This window comes from Xenopus laevis, chromosome 9_10S (genome assembly GCF_017654675.1).
Source record: "Xenopus laevis strain J_2021 chromosome 9_10S, Xenopus_laevis_v10.1, whole genome shotgun sequence".
In the NCBI taxonomy this organism is placed as follows: domain Eukaryota; kingdom Metazoa; phylum Chordata; class Amphibia; order Anura; family Pipidae; genus Xenopus; species Xenopus laevis.
In genome coordinates this window covers 92,264,363-92,284,927 of record NC_054388.1, presented here as the reverse complement: position 1 = coordinate 92,284,927, position 20,565 = coordinate 92,264,363, and the positions used below count along the sequence as shown (strand labels likewise).

The 20,565-nt window shown below is 36.6% G+C and overlaps 1 protein-coding gene across 2 annotated transcripts in view; it reads left to right on the top strand.

Annotated features, from left to right (window-relative positions):
• The window catches only part of elfn1.S (extracellular leucine-rich repeat and fibronectin type III domain containing 1 S homeolog), a 346,212-nt gene that overhangs the window by 33,719 nt on the left and 291,928 nt on the right, over positions 1-20,565 (top strand). For both annotated transcript variants that reach the window (XM_018239135.2, XM_041578290.1), the window contains exon 2: positions 11,511-11,601. The gene's annotated coding sequence lies outside the window, so the exon portion shown is untranslated. The remainder of the gene's footprint in view (positions 1-11,510; positions 11,602-20,565) is intronic.

The window sequence follows — 20,565 nt, the reverse complement described above, 5'->3', positions numbered from 1 at the left end:
CAATTTAAGGCATAAAACACAGACATACTGATCTTATACATTTTCAATATATAGTACAATTTCTTGAACCAGTTATTCTTTGTCTTGACTGTATAATACTTTCTTTTTGGCTGCCACTTTGCTTGCATGCGGAATGGGTTAGCAACTAGTGATGGCCGAATTTGCGTGGTTTAGCTCCGCCGGAAAATTCGTGAACTTCGCGATACGGCGCCGGCATCTAGTTTTTGACGCCGGCGTCCGTTTTTGACGCTGACGTCCGTTTTTTGACGCCGACGGCCGTTTTTTGATGCCGGGGAATTTTCGCCAGCGAATTTCTGCGGCCGCTTTGCGAATTTATTCGCCGGTGGCGAATCATGCAAGTTCGTTGCGGATTCGCGCCTGCCGAATAAATTCGCCCATCACTATTAGCAACCATCCAGACTGTCAGTTTTTAAACCATTTGCAACTGGATTTGGATTGTTTTAAAAAACACAATGAGGGTTGTCCTATTCTGCTAAAAAACAACAATAATGGTCAACTCACCTGTGCTACTTTCTAGTATAGGATCTGCTATTAGGCATATAATGCTGTGTTCAGTGCCCCTGTGTCACAAAAATCGCTGCCTTTAACACCTACCATCATAGGAAGCAAATCAAAAAATGTTTCCACTTAATAAAATGGGCTTCCACTGCGCAAAGGATGCAATTTATTCTCACAATGGTGATTCTACCGCAGCATTCATTGTTGTAGTGTGAAATGGCCACATGCTAATTAGGCAGACTAACTGCATGAAATGAAAAATGGGCAATATTCAGTTCTGTAATTTCTATTTATTCAGCCATAATGAGATAAAATGAAAACTACAATTAACTGCAATTTACTACATAAGTAAAAAGGGCAACCTTTACATTCCTTCTGCAGTATAAGGGTCACGTAATTTAGTGTAATTATTGCTGTCATTAAGTGAGGTGCGAGGAAAATGGCAATCTTTGATGTGCAAAGAAATGAAAGATTTCTATTCTGGGGATAGCTGATATTGAAATCCTGGCCCCTGAAGTGATCCGTTTGTCAGTGATTATTTGAGTGTTTTACTCATTCCTGATATAGATAAATAGTTGTATCAAGTGCTGGCGGTAACCTGAAATGTTATGAAGATATGACAAGATACAGTAGGAATCTTGAGGTTGTGTTTTGTAAAATATCTAAAATAATGAATAGAGCGCCTCAGTGAAATAAAAAGTGACCCTTAATTAAAACCAACGATAAATAAAGAGTAAACGATATACATGTACATAATGTATAGAGTTACCACCATATAAACCATCAACCAACCAATTAGAGCACAGAATGGTATTACACTAGATTTAAGGGGCATTAGATGCCAATGTTATTGTGTGTTTTAAAGGGGAACTAAACCCCCCAATAAAAAAAATCCCCTACTTACTACTATAGGTAGTCCCCCTTCCTTGCATCCCCCCTCATAGGTAGTTACCCCTGCAATTGCCCCTAAGAGTTTGCTCACATATCTGTGAAGAGTAAGAGCAGCGGAGCTTATGGGCTCCATCTTTCGGATCACCCATCTTCTTCTGTAAGTGAGCACGTATTGGCGCATGCTTAGTTGGAGACATTTTCTGGTTCATAGCAACTGCTCATGAGCCAAAAGTGCCAGAAATTGCCAAAAGGAAGGAAGAGGACCCAAAGAAGAATGGAAATCCAAAAGATGGCGCCACTGTGCTTACTCTGCACCGATACGTGAGCAAACTCTTAGGGGCAATTTCAGGGGGTTACTATGTTGGGGGGAAACAGGGAGGGGGGACTACCCAGAGTTGTAGGTAGGGGATTTCTTATTGGGGGGGGTTTAGTTCTAGTTTAATAAAGGGTATTCTGTCAATTTATTATGTATTTATCATAGCCTCTGGTCTTCAGTTATTTAGGGAGATAGCAACTTTTCCTTTAGCCGTATTTGTGATTGTTACTGCACTTTGCATTTATATATCATTATAATGGATCCCATGCCTGTATGGTAAATACAGGCGTGGGATCCGTTATCCAGAAAACCCATTATCCAGAAACCTCCAAATTACATGAAGGCCATCTCCCATAGACTCTATTATAATCAAATAATTACAATTACTTTTTCTCTATAATGATAAATCAGTACCTTTTACTTGATTACTTTAATTAAGCCTTATTGGAAGCAAAATCAGCCTTTTGTGTTGATTTAATGTTTAAATGATTTTCTAGTAGACTTAAGGTATAAAGATCCGAATTACAGAAAGATCCCTTATCCAGAAAACTCTAGGTCCCAGGCATTCATGATAACAGGTCTCATACCTGTATTGTTATCACATAATATATATTTATATATATATATATCTGGGAAAGATGATACTTGGTCAGTGTATCAGTGAATACAATTATTTTACACTTTAATAATAATGATGGTCAAATTTCTCCCATTTTTCCCAAATTGCCAAATTCGCGAAATGGCAAAAAATAACAAAAAAATCATAAAAATCGGAAAGTTTCATGAAAAAAAATAGTGAAAATCGAAATTGATGAAAAAGTCGCTTGCGGCAATTTTGACACTGGCGTTAAAGTCAATTGACGTGCAGCGATTTTGACGCAAGCGACTTTTTGGATGCGCATCTAGAATTGTTTTGACGCCGGCAAAATTTTGCAAAGCGTGGAAATTCACAGCCAATTCGGGCCAGGCAAATTTATTCACCCATCACTAATTAATAATTGTATGTGCTCATTATATAAAGCAACTCAAAATTGTTGCTGATGTAACAGGTATCAATTTTTTCATGGACAAAAGGAGTTAACCATTTGGTTGCACAGGGGAGAAAGAATTAGTGTTTTGCTGCATCTGTAAAAAAAATGTGAGTTTAAAAAAGTATTTACATTTCTAAAAACTTAAAACGTAAAATTGATTTAACCATATTATATAGTTCCCAGTATAATATACAGTATGGAACTGCTGAGACATGAACTCAATAACTTGGGACAACAAACTGAAGCCTTTTAATCAGGTGTTTTCTCTTAAGGACATTGAAAATGCCAGACATGGATACACTGAAGCTTGAGTTCCAATATCTTATGCTGTTTTACCTTTGTGCTGCAGTGAAATAGAACTCTTAATAACAGATACAATGCGTCCTGCTCTATCTGACAGTAAAGGGGTTATGGTTTCCGTGACTTTTTTTGTTTCACTAGCTTTATGGCTCAGAACACAAGTACATTTTTCTCAATGTTTTGAGAAATGTATTCTGATGTTTGTAAAATTGGATTCGCTAAAGTTCAATAGCTGCAACGCTGGATTTGCAGTAAGGGCAAAATGTAGACTACTGGGGGCCTTTTTTTGAGTGGTGTGTAGCTAATGCGCAAACCTGAAATGAGAACGCCTTATCGCTTGTTATTATTTTTAACCCCAGACTGTTATTTACAGACGTCAGCTACTGTATATCTACAGAGGTGCAAAAAGGTTTTTTTTAGCAGGTTACCAGTTATCCTAGGCCCCTTTCCTGTTAGTTAGCCATAATAAAGAGGCAACTACAATAATGAGGTGCTCCTCTAACTAGGCAATGTAAAAATCAATGGATATTATGGAAAATAAGCACAATACATGATATTATTATTATCCTTTATTGATACAGAGCTGACATATTTTGCTCACAAATTGTACATATCGTGATGAGCACTATTTTTACCCAGGCACAGAATTGTAGTGAAATTCTGCATTTAGCCATTGGTGAATATTTTTTGCCATGACAAGATAGCAAAAAAAAAGGTTGCAACGAAAAGATTTCAAATTTTGCAGGTAAAACTCGGTGTGAAAATCGTGAAACGCATTGAAGTCAAAAGGCGTCAAAATCATTTTGACGTAAGTCAATTTTGGCGCAATCGACAATTTGTACACGCACGACTAATTGGTACAAATGCATTAAATTCAATGGGCGTCTGAATAATTTTAACGCTCACCAATTTTGATGTGTGCCGTTTTTTTTGCCGTTGCCGATTTTTCGCCTATGAATTGCCGCCACAGTTTGTGAGTTAATTCACTTGAGCCGAAACACGGAAAATTTTCAGCAAATTTGCATTAATGCCAATGTATTTTGCTCAAAAAAAAGTTGCTGAGAAAATATGTCCAGGAATTTTCCTGTGGGTTTTCCTGTGGGTTTAGAGATTTTTTGGTAAATTATAACGGGACACTCCTAGTGGATCTTAAAGTATAGGACCCTATCAAATTGACCCAAACAAGTTTATTAGTAGTCAGTTAACCTGCCTGTATGGTTTTGGAGTACCCAGTAGTGATGGGCGGGTTGGCCCAATACCCACAGTGCCCACCCCCTTTTCGTGATGTCACAGATGGGCGGGTTGGGCATGGGCCTATAAATAGAAGTGCAAGATGGGTTAGGGTCAGGTGTGGATCGGGAGCAGACAGATTAGGGTTGGGAGCGGGTTAAATTTTTTACGAACCGCAGATCACTAGTACCCAGAGTAAACCCACCCAAACGCAGTGAACCAAAGCAAACTCCCTGCAGGTGGCTGGCCTGGCTGGTATGTGAATTTTTATGGCTAAACCTCATTTTAATATTACTATAAAAGGTTTCTACAGAAATGGCTCTTTATTTAAATATTATAATAATGTCACAGGCCCAGTGTGACATATAGCATTTTCTTAACAAGCAGATGTTGTTTATTTTGACTTGGGGCTGTATGGGGAACCACGGCATGGCCCAGGCCAGTAAATACTGTAAATCTTAATTGAAAATCCTAAACAGAAGGATTTAGACCTATGAAACATCTCCCGCTTGTCACATATGCCATTTATATTAACCAGTAAACAATAAAATATATCTCTGTAATTAAATTCTGGAAAGTGGTACTGTAAGAAGTGGATTATTCCGGATTCTACCTGTCAGTGCTGATGGCTGATAGTAAACTCTATTGTTCCAGTACTTTGTCAGATTAGCCATTTTATTTATTGCCTAATTAAAAATTTTCGCAGCGTTTTACAATGGCTTTTTTTAGAGCTGAGTATTTATGAGCTTAAGTCAAGTGTACAGACTAGAAATAATAAACCATGTGGTTTAAGTTGTATTAGTGTAGCAGCTTGGCTGTAAGAAGATTGGATACATAGAAATATAAAATGAAGAGCTAAGAAAACAGTGCTGTGGAAAGCATGGAGATAGGCTCAAATACTTAAGATCTGTTGAACAATTCTGCCCCATACCAAACAGCCTGGTTGATAGATATAATCTGTAGCCAGAATATCTGATTGGCTATAGTGTCTTTCACCCTCACTTTCCCCATACTAACTACCGCCATTTCCAAAACCTTTGCTAAATATGGATAGCAACAAAAATCTTGAAACTGTTTCTTCTTTCTTGTGAATAATCTCTGTTCCATTTTCTTATTGAAAACTCAAATATATATTTAAAGGAGAAGGAAAGGTTAAAACTAAGTAAGCCTTATCAGAAAGGTCTATATAAATACACCAGTAACCCCTCAAAGTAATGCTGCTCTGAGTCCCCTGTCAAAAGAAACACTGCATTTCTTTCCTTCTATTGTGTACTCATGGGCTTCTGTATCAGATTTCCTGCCTTCAGTTTAAACCTCATTGCCCTGGGCAAGAGCATGCTCAGTTTGCTCCTCTTCCCCACCCCCTCCCTTCTCTACTGTAATCTGAGCCCAGAGCAGGAAGAGACTCAGGCAGGAAATGATGTCACACCACATTAATACTGCAGCTCTTATCCTAAACAGAGAGTTTCTAGAGCTTTTTACTCAGGTATGGTAAAACATTCTACAGAAGAAATACTGTATAGCATTCTAGCTTGTACTATTGCAGCTAATATATTGGCAATAAAATGCCTCCGTAGCTTTCCTTCTCCTTTAAATTATTTATGATAGCAATGGGTTAAATCCACTAAAATTGGTTTTATGTGAAAAATCTATGAACAGAACACATGATTTTTGGGACTGTGCTGTTTGTTGTTTTGCCTTGGTTTAGAAGTAGTGATGGGCGAATTTATTCGCCAGGCGCGAACTCGCGGCGAATTTGCGCGATTCGCCGCCAGCGAATAAATTCGCGAAACGCCCGCGAAAATTCGCTGAAAAAATTCGCCGGAGTCAAATAATTTTTTTCCGAAAAAACGGACGCCGGCATCAAAAACGAGACGCCGGCGCCGTTTCGCGACGCAAATTCGCCCATCACTATTCAGAAGCCAAAATGCTGTAATGTATCCCTGTTGTTCTAAACACTCATATGCATATACAGTTTACAGTATGAATGGCAGTGTTTGCAAGTTCTAGCTTGTAATAGGAATTGAATACAATAGAGCATTCGGGCAGCAATACAATTCATGGCAATATCAATTAAAATAGCAGTACTAAAGCTCCCAGTGTCAGCACTCATTAGGAAGGAAGTATCAGTGTTCCTTATACTGGTCCAAAAGAGGCTTTGCAACCAAGGTTCTGTCCCCACTGGGAGGCCCATTTATCAATATCCTGATTAAATGGTTTTAGAGGTTTTAGAAACCACGAATGCCAAGTCATTTATTAAAACAGCCTAATGTAAAAAGCACAAACAAATAAAAATGTAGGACGAAACTGAAAACTAATAGGAACACCTTGATATCCTCAAATCTTAAAGGGATTCTGTCATGATTTGTATGATACATTTTTTATTTATAAATTACACTGTTTACACTGAAATAATTCACTCTACAATATAAAATTTCATTTCTGAACCAGCAAATGTATTTTTTTTAGTTGTAATATTGATGTGTAGGCAGCTATCTCAGGTCATTTTGCCTGGTCATGTGCTTTCAGAAAGAGCCAGCACTTTAGGAAGGAACTGCTTTCTGGCAGGCTGTTGTTTCTCCTACTCTGAATGTGTCGTAGTGGGATCTGGATTTTAGGGAGCTATTATCTGTTTACCTTCCCATCCACTCCAACTTGAAGTACAGCAGTAAGAGCAAGAGTTTTTCAGAGCACATGTCACATGACTTGGGGCACCTGAAACTGACAATATGTCTAGCCCCATGTCAGATTTCAAATGTAAATATAACATTTCAGTGCAGAATTCTGCTGGAGCAGCACTATTAACTGATGCGTTTTGAAAAAAACATTTCTTCCCATGACAGTATCCCTTTAAGTGCAAATACAAAAGAAAAAACCCCAAAAACCTCAAAAAGCTTGGATCAAAGAAAAGATTTTACAATTGGAAAAGGACAAATCTGATTGACTTCTGCATTAACTCAACAGCTTTTATATGGTTGTGTTTTTCATGTTTTTTTCATTTAATAAATTGCAAATTTCTCGTGGTTTGGAGTGATTAGTATAATCCACCATTTTTAGCACTAAAAAGTACGATTTGTTTATCATGAATCATGAATAGCTTGTTCCAGCTATTGGGGCTCCATTACATACATTAAAGAGAGCAATAAATCTTTGACTAATTTCATCTTCTTCTGTACAATAAAAAAAATATTCACTTTAAGAAAAAAGCTAATTATATTTAGTTTTTTTCCCCATCTGGATAGGGGTAAAGTAGAGCCTCCCTCTGACCGATCCCTCAGATATATGTTTGAGGACAGCGCAGTATATTTTGAGCTTGAACACAAATATGCTGGGGCAATTAGCAACCATTAAATTAATTAATTATTAGAAATCCAAGCAGTACAGAACGGATATAAATTCAATTAAAGGTAGCCCGTCACCATACATAAGACTCTGTATAATTAAAGTCCTTTGCAATTAAACTAATATCTGATGGGCAAATAAATAGTGATGGGTAAATAAATCTGTCAGGCATGAATTTGCGGCGAATTTCCGCCGGCCAATAAATACGAAAAACTGCGGGAAAAATTCGCCAGCGTCAAAAATATTTTGGAAAAGTCACTCGTGCCAAAACTGTTGTGCTTCAACGCTATTCGGACATCCATTGACTTTATCGCAGGCATCAAAATTCGCCTTTTGGCGAAACGGGATGAATTCGACCATTACTAAAATAAGCAGGATCTTTGATACATTCACTGATACATTGCAATCACTTGTACCCCTTTCTGGTGGGGACTGCTTGGTTGTCTTCCACGCCCTCTCATCTGGACCAGCTCAGTCCTGCACTGACTAATTCTCATTAACTGGGTCCCCCAATGAGACTAAAACTATGTATGGGGGACTACAACCAACATTTCTGTACACAAATCCAAACTCAGCCCTGAGGGGTTTCCAAGAGAAAGACCTAGACCACTGGTCTTCTTAATAGGCTCTCAGGGGTCACAAGGTCCTATCTGCCACATGGACACAACACACTTTATTCAGGACACAACACAAACTATAACATTACTTCTGCCCAAAGAAATCAATCACACTTTTCAGGATAACCCCTACAGTTTACTGTACCTTTCACACAATAAGAAGAGACTATACTACCATACACCATAATCCATAGTATGAATCTGAACCTACGGTTAGTGGAATTTCTGTGTATCCCATTTATAAAATCAATATTAGAATATTGGTGTGTTGTTTTTTGGGCCATTTTACTGTCCTTAACTACCCCTTTACTAAGGGGTAAAAAAAAACTACAACAGAAAAATGAGAAACAAGCGGTATTCGTGGAATTTTAGATTTTGCTCTTGTTTTAATAACATTACACATTATTATCAATTTTGTTTGGATTTTAAACAGACATTTTGAAACAATACAAATAATTTGTTTAAAGCTTCTCAGATTTCATCTTGTTTACAATTATTTTCAAATTCACTACAAGGGCATTTTTAAAGTATATCTTTATTTTCAATATTTTAAATTGACAGTTGGTTTAACGCTGCAAGCAAACTTTAGAATTTGCTTTATTGATATCATTAAAATAAGTGCTCAGAGCAAGTAGAAAGCCACATCTACCATTACTCAAGCAGCTACTATTGTGCAGTAGCTCAAAGAAAATACAAGTGGGTTTTGTGTTCTTTATTGGAGGCCACTGTTAAAATGAAACACTGACAAGTAAAATCATAATAGAAATCTATAAAATCATATTTTTGTCAAAAATAATAAAATATTAAAAGTTGTTTTTACGGCATTCAAATGTATTCAGTAATTCAGAGATGGATGAACCTTTTTATCTAGTAGAATATGTATTTGGAGCAGGATAACAGGTTGTACGTAATGTTGGTATATGTGGCAATTTTCAGATATCTGACCCATATTGGGCAATTTAGCCACACACATAAATGACTACTTTTACTGACTGACAAGCTATTATAAGCATGGGGCAAAACAGAAAGGTAAGGTACAAGGCATAGAAAATAAATCTGGCTCTATCCCGTGCCATGGCTTTATACCATTTTGGAGTTGCGCCATGCTCCTTTTTATTGGTCTGGGAGGTCAATTCATTTCCAATATCACTGACTTGCCTGTGAGCAGCTTTTCAGATATTATGTCCCATAAAATGTTGTCCAATCACCAATACACCAAATCAGTTATCTGGGAGCCCTGCCAACAGTTCAGAATAGATTGAGCATTTAGACTTTTTGATTGAAATAGGCATAGTTATATAGACAAATCAAACAACATGTGGCAACTTTAGATTGGTGAGTTATCTATGGGCTCAGTGGGGAGGGACAGTGAGAGACTACAGGACTAGAGGCTTGCTTACATCAGCAAGAGGACAAGGTGAAAGATCTATCCATCGTGTGATGGCTTATGGCACCTTATCAGCTTAGGTGATGACCCTCATTCCTAAATTGTTTCGATCTAAGAAGCAGTTGTTACCATGCTCCAGAGGCCAATTTTCTTATTCATTACTTCAAAACAGCACAGTCAGCTGATCTTTTCATCATATCCTCCCAAGACAGCTTACATTAAGGGTTCATTTATAGCTGCACAAAGTGCAGACCCCCAAGAGCTGGCAGCACATTTGAAAGATAAACTGTTAGTAAAATTTGAAAAAAATTCAAGTAAATTTAATACCAATCTTAAAAAAAACAACACATAATTGAATGTAAGAATGTAAAAATACATCTCTCCATTTCTGCTATTAAACTCTTTGGTCTTTGTCAGATTAAACAATTTGTTATTTAATCTTAGCACTTTATAAATATAGCTTTATCTGATTTAGAATGTGCTACAGAGTTTTCAAAAAGTCACTATTCAATCTGCAAGATGCACCTGCTCCAAGCTGACAAACGAGAGACTCATTTGTAAAAGCAGCTTGTTTGAATGATCAATCAAACGAAGGACTAAAATATTAATGACCTTGATATGTTTAAGGACACGGCTAGAAAAATCCAAGAAATAACATTTACTCTTGCTAATAAAAGTGCAGTACTGCTTGTAGATGTGGTATGTGTGTTAGAGGGTGACAAAAGTTTCCCCCTCAAGATCTCTAGATTGCTGGTTGGCTAATAATAGATTTTAATATAATTTAGAAGACTCGGCCAAATACTTTTTTCAATGTTTGCCATCACAATTGGAACAGTAGAGTTAAGAACTGTTTAGATAAAAAAACTATAAAGAATCGAAAAAGAAGAATAGAAAAAGTGCATTCAAGACGAGATGAGAATTGGGTGAGAGATGTTAGAAAAAAAAAAAGAAAGGGACAAGAGGGCGAAAATAAAAAGGAGAGGGTACTACCATTGTCATGAACAAAAATAGCTTAATGGTATTGCATAGTTTAGCACTGAAATTTACTGATCAAACAATATATTGTCCCTAACATATTAATCAATGTATTCATTTTCATTTGATCCTTAATCCAACCATGTCATGGTTTACAACTTTTTGTTATTTTCTGTTATTTATTCTTGCCTTCATTGTTATATATTTGCTGTATTTATTATATTTACTCTAGCCCTGGTAAAAGAGCTTTTCAAGGAATGCTCCAGGGAGTAGGCAACTTTGAAGTGAACAGATTCAAATTGTCTGCAAATCTACTTGCATTTATGACAACTATTTTACCCACTGTTGATATTCTGCCAGAATCTGTAAACTACCATAATAATGTTGTGCTAGTCTGTTACACTAATAACCAAATGCAACACCTTAAGAAGTAAATACATAACTATTCAGCAGGGCCAGACCAAGCTGATCGGGCGCCCTAGGCAGCCCACAACCACCTATGTGCACGCCCGAACATGACTGCACACATGCTTAGTAGCAGAGGGGAGGGAGAGTAAAGGAGGGGAGTGATGGAGAGGGGAGGGGGTTGACAGGGAGGGGCAGAGGTATCTGCTAAGTGCCCCCTTATTGTTGCACCCTAGGCAGGTGCTTCTGCCTACCCCTAGTTCCGGACCTGCTAATCAGTTATAATGTTTTACCAGCTTGACCTCAGACATGGGTCTGAGGCTTATTAACGAATGTTTGAATTCAATTTTTTTTGTATGTATGTCTTTGTATGTATTTCTGTAGACTCCTGGTGTATATGAGTGTGGTATGTGCCAGTAAAATTGTATTCAATAAATCTTTCTTTTGTTCTCAGTGATTGCAAATGGAGATAATTTCATTTCTGATTTTGTTTTTAGGTGTACAAATATATTTCTTCTGGAGTCTCGCCCATGATGGAGTTTCCGTTAAAAATATTTCCAGGATTGAAATATTAAAGAGAATAAATTAGTAAGTTCTTTTTTTTTTGCATTTGTATTTATACATTTGTGCTGCAGAGATTTTTAAGCTTCATTGGTGAGTTTCTGCTTGAAAGAGCAATAATGGGTATATTAAGATATTTTATGTTCAAGATCAAGGTGATTATGACTACCGCTGCCCAAAATTTTTAACATTCCTTCTTGTGTATTGAGGAGGTGGAATATATTTATGATACAGTCTATTGTTTTTATTTAGTTACAAATACAATGAACAGAATTTCAAGTCAAGATAATGTGAAGCTGAACAAGTCTTAAGAATATTGACGTGTGCTGTTTTGATTCTGAGTCGCCAAGAAGCTAAAGTTTTAGCATGAAGTGCAGTTTCACAAATACATATTAAAGAAAATTTTGCATTTATGTGATATTTTTATTGGTGGTGTACTCTGCACACGGAGGAGATAAGACTGGTATTTCTTCTATATTCTAATGGATATTTGTCCAAAGTTCAGCCTTGTAGGACCTACATTCACACATGAAATAAAAGAATTGATAGGGTAGACACTATTTACTCTGTCATCATTTTGTTCTGACACCACATATCTTCCAACAATACTTATTGTGATTTGATAAATGTCTATGGTGTCAGATCAAAATGATGAGTAAAAAGGGGTCATGTTAGCTTTTTCTTCTTGTGTCTATGCGTGTGTTTTTGGTAAGTCTGTATATCTAATGTATATCCTTGAACCTGCTGTATCTTCAAAAATCTTAACGGCACACATATTTTGGGTCTCTTGAGGTATGAAGAGCATATGGCACACTGTGTATTTTAAGATAAGCATGAAAAATGAGAAAATTGAGAAAAAACAGCATTTACTAAGTCTTGCCACATGTGTTATGTATCTGTACCCTATATTTGTGTATGCTTAAGCTGTGGATTGCACTTATCTAGGTAGGTGAGAAGATAAAGTTTGTGTATAATAATTTAAAAATGGTTATTTAAAAAAAAAAAAAAAAAAATGATATAGTATTATTTTAGATCCGTATACAACTGATTGGAAGGGCTCCGATGGAGAATTTATGACAAAAAAAGGTCTGGATATTTGAATTGAATCTATGCCAGGGTCTATACTCTACAATTGTGTTAATAAGGACTTCATTATTCATTCTGTTGGACAAGTGCAAACTTTTATGTCTTAAAGGGATCCTGTCATCGGAAAACATGTTTTTTTCAAATCGCATCAGTTAATAGTGCTACTCCAGCAGAATTCTGCACTGAAATCCATTTCTCAAAAGAGCAAACAGATTTTTTTATATTCAATTTTGAAATCTGACATGGGGCTAGACATTTTGTCAATTTCCCAGCTGCCCCTGGTCATATGACTTGTGCCTGCACTTTAGGAGAGAAATGCCTTCTGGCAGGCTGCTGTTTTTCCTTCTCAATGTAACTGAATGTGTCTCAGTGAGACATGGGTTTTTACTATTGAGTGTTGTTCTTAGATCTACCAGGCAGCTGTTATCTTGTGTTAGGGAGCTGCTATCTGGTTACCTTCCCGTTGTTCTTTTGTTTGGCTGGGGGGAAAAAGGGAGGGGGGGGTGATATCACTCCAACTTGCAGTACAGCAGTAAAGAGTGATTGAAGTTTATTAGAGCACAAGTCACATGACTTGGGGCAGCTGGGAAATTGACAAAATGTCTAGCCCCATGTCAGATTTCAAAATCGAATATAAAAAAATCTGTTTGCTCTTTTGAGAAATGAATTTCAGTGCATAATTCTCCTGGAGCAGCACTATTAATTGATTCATTTTGAAAAAAATATTTTTTCCCATGACAGTATCCCTTTAAGTACTCTACTCTGTACGTTCAGATTTTCCTACCTTATAATTCTGTAGTGTGTTCACAAATAAATGGGTGGTATCATCCATCTAGGTATAATAGGCTGGCTTAGCTTGTCAGGTTTTCAGAAAATATTGTTCCTACGTTTCATAAAAAGTACTTAAAGGGGAAGCTCAATTTTTTTAAACATGTTTTGGGGAATGTAATAAAAGTCGGTAACGGAAAAACTATTCAAAATGCAAAAAGGTATGCTTTTAATATAGCTTTGTGAACCCAGAAACTGTTTAGCAACCACAGTACAAGAAAGTTTACGAATTGTGATAAAACGTTACCGAAAAAGTTGCTATGTTTGCTCCAAAAGATTACAACACCTTCAAACACTACTTAAAAGTGCACAAATAAAATTGTGATTGTCATAGAATACTATAATATATATATATATATATATATATATATACCATCTACACTATGCTAAAAAAAATTTTTTTAAGATAATCTACATCCTTAGAGGAAAGGGAAAGGTAGTCATAATCAACATAAGCCTTTTGTTAATATTTTTTTTCTGCAATTCAAACCTTGTGGTCACCATCTTTACCACAGTCATTGACATCAGTTGCATGCATCAGTTTTTTTCCACCCTGACCCCAGCAGTCTTCACTTCTTATACTTAGGGGCAGATCAAAGGTCAGGTGAATTTTCAAATTAAAAAAATTCACCCTTTAAAACTCGACCAGAAAAATCAGAGGCTTGATAATTAGAGCTCTTAATGATTAAATTATAAATCCAAATTACGGGAAACCCCCTTATCTGGAAAACCCTAGGCCCAGAGCATTCTTAATAACAGTTCACAAACCTATTTCATGAATTGTTGCAATATTGCACTATAATTACATCTGTTATATCTTGTATTTTTCCAACTATGATTTAGTTCTTCATACTGGTCTTTTATTTAGAATACTGAGGTTTTTCATCTGATTTTAAAATTCGTGACTTCACCTCACTTTATATATTTTTTTGTATAGTTGATGACAATACAAAAAATATTCTGAATTATGTAAGTTTGAAAATGTTGCAGCATTCTCCTAAGAAGTTCTCCGAATGGGAGCGCTGTAATCACCAGCTGACACAACCTGTAAACCTATGCATTTTGAGGAAGAGTGATAATTTTTTTTCTTCTAGTAGGCCCTTTTATATAGGTATGGGTTCCGTTATCCGTAACGCGTTATCCAGAACGCTCCGTAAAGGCAGACTCCATTATATGAATCAAATAATTCAACTTTTTTTTAAAAATGACTTCCTTTTTCACTGTAATTATAAAACAGTACCTTGTACTTGATAGAAAATAAGATATAATTAATCCTTATTGAAAGCAAAAACAGCCTGTTGGGTTTATTTAATATTTACGGGATTTTTTTAGGAGACTTAGGGGCCGATTCACTAACTTCGAGTGAAGGATTCGAAGTAAAAAAACTTCGAATTTTGAAACGTTTTTGGGGCTACTTCGACCATCGAATGGGCTACTTCGACCTTCGACTACGACTTCGACTTCGAATCGAAGGATTCGAACTAAAAATCGTTCGACCATTCGATAATCGAAGTACTGGCTCTTTAAAAAAAATTCGACCCCCTAGTTCGCCATCTAAAACCTACCGAACTCAATGTTAGCCTATGGGGAAGGTCCCCATAGGCTTTCCTAAGTTTTTTTGATCAAAGGATATTCCTTCGATCGTTGGATTAAAATCCTTCGAATCGAAAGATTCGAAGGATTTAATCTTTCGATCTAAGGAATAATCCTTCGATCGTTCGATCGTACTATCTGCGCTAAATCCTTCGACTTCGATATTTGAAGTCCCCTTAGTGAATCGGCCCCTTAAAGTATGGAGATCCAAGATCCGGAAAACCCCAGGTCCTGAGCATTCTGGATAACAAGTCCCATTCCTGTACAACATAAATTAAGCTCTGTGCTTAAATAAGTACAAAGCAAGTGTCAAACTGCATTGACTACATATTCTTACAATCCTTTAAAAACTTTATAAAGCTGTCATCTTTTTAATTAACACTAGAATATCCATAACAGCAAAAAAGTAGCTCCTTCATCAGTCTTATTGGTTATGTGAGCACCTCACCCTCCCCCATATATTTAATTGCTGCCTTAATCATCTATAATAGCATCCATAAATTGTATTGATTTTCCCATCACAAAGTGTACCTAAATGAGACTGCTTTGAGATATTGAAAACACATGAATGCTTTATACAGCTTCTCTTTAGAAAAGAGCTAGACATTGATCTGAATGTGTATCATTTATATACTAGTCCCCGCTCACTGAACTGGGGACATTCCTCTTTATCTCTCAATAGATCGAAAAACAGAAGATTTTATATATGGTTGTTTGCATGATTCAATAAAAAAAAGGGGCTAGGATGTCCTGCAAAGGATAAATATGTTTTAATATTTACTCAAGAAAACAATGCGTTATATCACTTCTTTGTTTTCCTTTTTTTCTTTTTTTTGGAATGTTGTAAAACCTAAAAATATAACCTACAAAAAAAACAACAACAAAAAGTTTAGGGTTATTTGCAACAAGGGGTTGCAAGACAATTGTTATCCTGAAAATAATTTTGCATCCACAAATGGAGTGAAGGGATAACCTATCGATGATGTCCTAGTTTAAAATGATCCCTATTTTCTTATAAATTAATATTAACAATGTTTTCTAAATGAATTCAAGTCATTTTCTAAATTGCTGAATAGAATTACCATACATACCCCCTTACTTTCATTTCCTGCCGTCCTGCAATCATATAAGAGTATAACGTTTAAATAAATTATAATCCAATTACAAATAACATTTCAATCTTAAATTATTCCATTAAATGTCCACATGTAAATGAACACTTGTTTATTGTACCAGTGATATTTATTTATGGTAACATTTATTCAGGAATTCATTAGACTGCTTAAATACTATTACCAACTACAAATTGTGCAGTGATCTGTATGTCAGTCAATGAATATTCTATACATATAATTATTATTCTTTTCCAACAATCAGGTAGAAGCGAGTAGAATTTTTTCCCCAATAATATGTCACCTTTCATTCCCTGGCATTTATTAAAGTAAATAAATAATTTAATACATGAATTGTTTCTGCTTTCCCACCAAGAATGTTAATGAATTGCAATTTTAATTGTGATCTTTGAAATATATGGAAGATTTAAATGAATACATTAAAGGGAACAAAAAGTTATTTATGAAGCTATGCTACATCCATATAGGCTGTTTATCTACAACATTGGTAATAAGTTAAGACAATGAAACAATATGCTGAGCCCTTTCACAACAAAATGTATCCCCGGGGAGAGCCACATAATAATGTTTATAGTCACCTACAATTGTCTGCCCACAGGGCTGAAATTTCCTAATTATGTATAAAATCAGGTAAACAAAGGCACCCTATTTTTCAATCAGCCACATTCCATGGAAGCATAGTGAGGTTAGACTAGCAGACCAGGGATTTTTCCCATCCATCCTTTTCTGCGTGTGACAGCTCCAATGGCTGATTTCTGCACTAGCTGTTGCACATAAATATAACAGTATTATAAGGCAGATGGAGATCTGTAGATTACATTCAGACTGAATCAACACGATGGCAGTATGGTTAGGCTGATAAATGGCTTTCTGAAATCAAAGCTGAACTAATACAAATGTAAAATACAGAAAACGTCAAAATAATTGCTAGACATCAAAATAAGTTTCATTTGGTTTGAGAAAATGTACGTTGAATACATATGTTTAGGTGTAGTATCTTAAAGTTATTTTTCAGATTTTATATTTAAAATCCATATGTATTTTTGGCTACAGGCTGGTGGGACGCAGAAATAAGGGATTAATAGGAAGTTGAGCACTGGGTATAGTGAAGCAGACAAAGTCCTATAGCATGGTTCCAGAGAGGTTAGGCAGAGCTTTAATCCAAATTACTGGCACCAGTCAAGGCAGGAAATAATTAGAAGTCAAGAATTGGGCAAAAGAAAAAATCTAGAATAATACCAGGCAAAGCACACCAAGAACTACTTGAGAGGCAGGTCTACAGTTGGTTAATGTACTGCTGTGAAAAAACCATATTACTATGTAGTGAGGTTATGAGTGGTGTCTGGTGCAATAATATTGGCACTGATCAGTTCAGCACAACCTTACACATTTGCATAGAGTTTCAGAGTAAATTGATTTAATTCCCAGCATTAAGAACCATATGGATAATATTATAGAAACAGCAAGGGTTATGAAGTACTGTTGCCCTAGATCAGTAACCCACAGAATGATTGGAGCTGATTGTAAAAGCTAATTATTGGCTGCTCTGAGTTTTTTTAGCAATCAGGAAAATTTTAGTCTTTGTTTCTGTATGAACATTGTTATATATTCATTCTAATTCTTGAATAAAATCTAAAGTAAATTCTTGAATAAAATAACTAAATGATATTACCTTGCAAAATCACATTGAATACATTGGAAAAGTCACGGCTCCACCAAATGTAATTGTGCTAAAATGGACCCAAATGTCCTGAATATTGATGTCATTGCTTAAAGTTTGTGTTTGTCCAAACAGTACTTCTGTATAGATGCACTACATGCCAATTCCCCGCACTAGTGCCTGACTGCAAAAAAGCACAAACATAGTTCGCTAACAATTGCAATAACAGGTGCCTATCAGAGCTTGGTCACAAAGGCACTTGAATTCTGGGGGGAAAAAGTATGGGCAAAAAATGTGGATTTGGAAATGGAAATTGTGGATTGCACACTGAGCTACTCAGAAATCGCAGGGCCCATACAAAAAAATTCCTGGGCCCCCTGGGCTGCACCCACCGCAAGCCCCACCTACAGGTCTGCCCTCCCCACCCCACAGGTCCGCCCCCCACCACACAGTAAAAAAAATTGGTGGCTAGGGTTCCCACTTGTTAGTAAAAAATAAAAAGATATTGGTGGCCAGGGCCCCCCATTAAAAAATATTGGTGGCTAGGACCCCACATGAGAAAAAAAATTGGTGGCCAAAATTGGTGGCCAGGCCCCCCCCCCCCTACACACACACATTATAAGAAAATTGGTGGCCAGGGCCCCTTAAACGTCCATGCCTTCCAAAAGTTAGCAGCTCTCAGAAAGATGGGGGGCCCGGCTAATCAAGTAAGTGTAGCATTGCTGGGCCCCCTTTAACCTCGGGCCCCCTACAACTCCCCCCCCCCCGATGGCTGCCCTGCCTGTGATCCACATTCAGATGTACAAAAAGTTGGGGATAAACACAAGCATGAAAAATGTTCCTGGGTGGGGCAAATTAAGTGCTCTGATTGGCCATTTTGTAGCCCCTATATCAGGAGTGCCCATACTTTACTAATGCGAGATCTACTTTTAGTGATGTTGTCCCATTATGATCTACATCCATAAAAGCATTGTTAGCATTTCATTCCATGGAAAATATTACTTAAATATTATATTGATTTATAATTCATATACCTTACTATTTCTTAGGTAACCTTAGCATAAACATATCTGTATAAAAAGCATGAAATAGGAGAGTGATTTAGACAAGCTGTTTGTTGACATCGTCTTGAGAGCTACTGATCACCAGCTAATGATCTACTGGTAGATCCCGATCTACCTTTTGGGCACCCCTGTCCTATATAAACTAGCAGCCTGCAGGTTTTATTTGGCAGTATTTATGCATCTAAACTTGCCTCCAAAGCAGAAATTCAAAAATAAGCAATTGATTGGCAGCCTACAGGAGGCTCTGTTTGGCAAGGACACCTAGTTTTTATGCAACTAAACTTGCCTCCAAAGCAGAAATGAAACAATTAGCACCTGCTTTTAGGACAATAGGAGCAACATGTTGCTCACCAACTATTGGATTCAACAATTGGTTGGGGATCACTGCTCTAGGTGAACTCATGTTCTTGTTCTAATGTGAACAATTTTGGTTTCATCGTAGCAATTGCCATTATTTATTAAGCTTTCTTTTGTCATTATCTACCCTACATCTCTAAGGGGCAAATTCATCAAGGGTCGAATTACGAGGGGTTAAATCCCTCGAAATTCGACTGGGGAATAGAATCAAATAGAATCGAATAGGCAATTCAGGCGAATTTACGCGCTGGCGAATAGTCGAATTGGCGAATATTCGCCAGGCGAATAGGCGCTCGATCGAATATTCGCTTGAAGGATTTTCATTCGATCGAATGCCTTTTTATTCGATCAAAAACTTGGAAAATAAGCCTATGGGACTTTCCATAGGCTTTTAAAGCAATTTGGTAGGTTTTAGGTGGAGAAGTAGGCAGTCGAAGTATTTTTAAAAGAGACAGTACTTCGACTATCAAATGGGCGAATAGTCGCAGCGTTTTTGCGCTCGATCTATTAGAATCATTCTACTCAGGCGAATTAACGCCAATTCGATAGTCGAGGAGCACAAAAAACTACTCGAAATTCGAAGTTTTTTTACTTCAAATCCTTCACTCGAGCTTGGCCCCTAAATGTCACATGTATTCCTTCAATGTGAGCATATTTGGTGTTATATAAATACATATAGTAATAATAATATTTATACGCTATTCACTGAATAACAAAAAGGATTTCAATTGTACTTGTTGTTTATGAAATGGAATCTACAATTTGCATGCATAAATGCTTTATGCAGCTTATTGCACTGAGCATTGGGTTGTGCTTTTCTTCTTCATAAAATAAGGGAATGAGGCACCCGGCCAAAAAAAATCTTTTGACTGAAAAATGAATGTTACAGAAAACAATGTAGAATTCTGCATCATGAAACCAGGAACTCAATCACACACTAATGATCTTTTATTTGAGTCTTTACAGAACTGCTGAATTGTGGTTTCAAATTATCTTTTATGAACTTTTCACAATCAGCACAGACTTATGGCTGTGGATAACCACATAATTCTGGAAATAAATCCATGTATATCTCATGGCATCATTTTCAGACATTGTCCTTGGTATCTCTTAACAGTCAAGGTCTCTGTCAACTGAGCCATTAATTTACTAGTCAGTGATCAGGGAGGGCTATCTGTACAACATGCTTTCTGTAGGTTACTTGAGGGATTAATCTGATAAACTCATCACAGTTGATTTAATTTAAATGAAATACAGAGGTAAATGCATT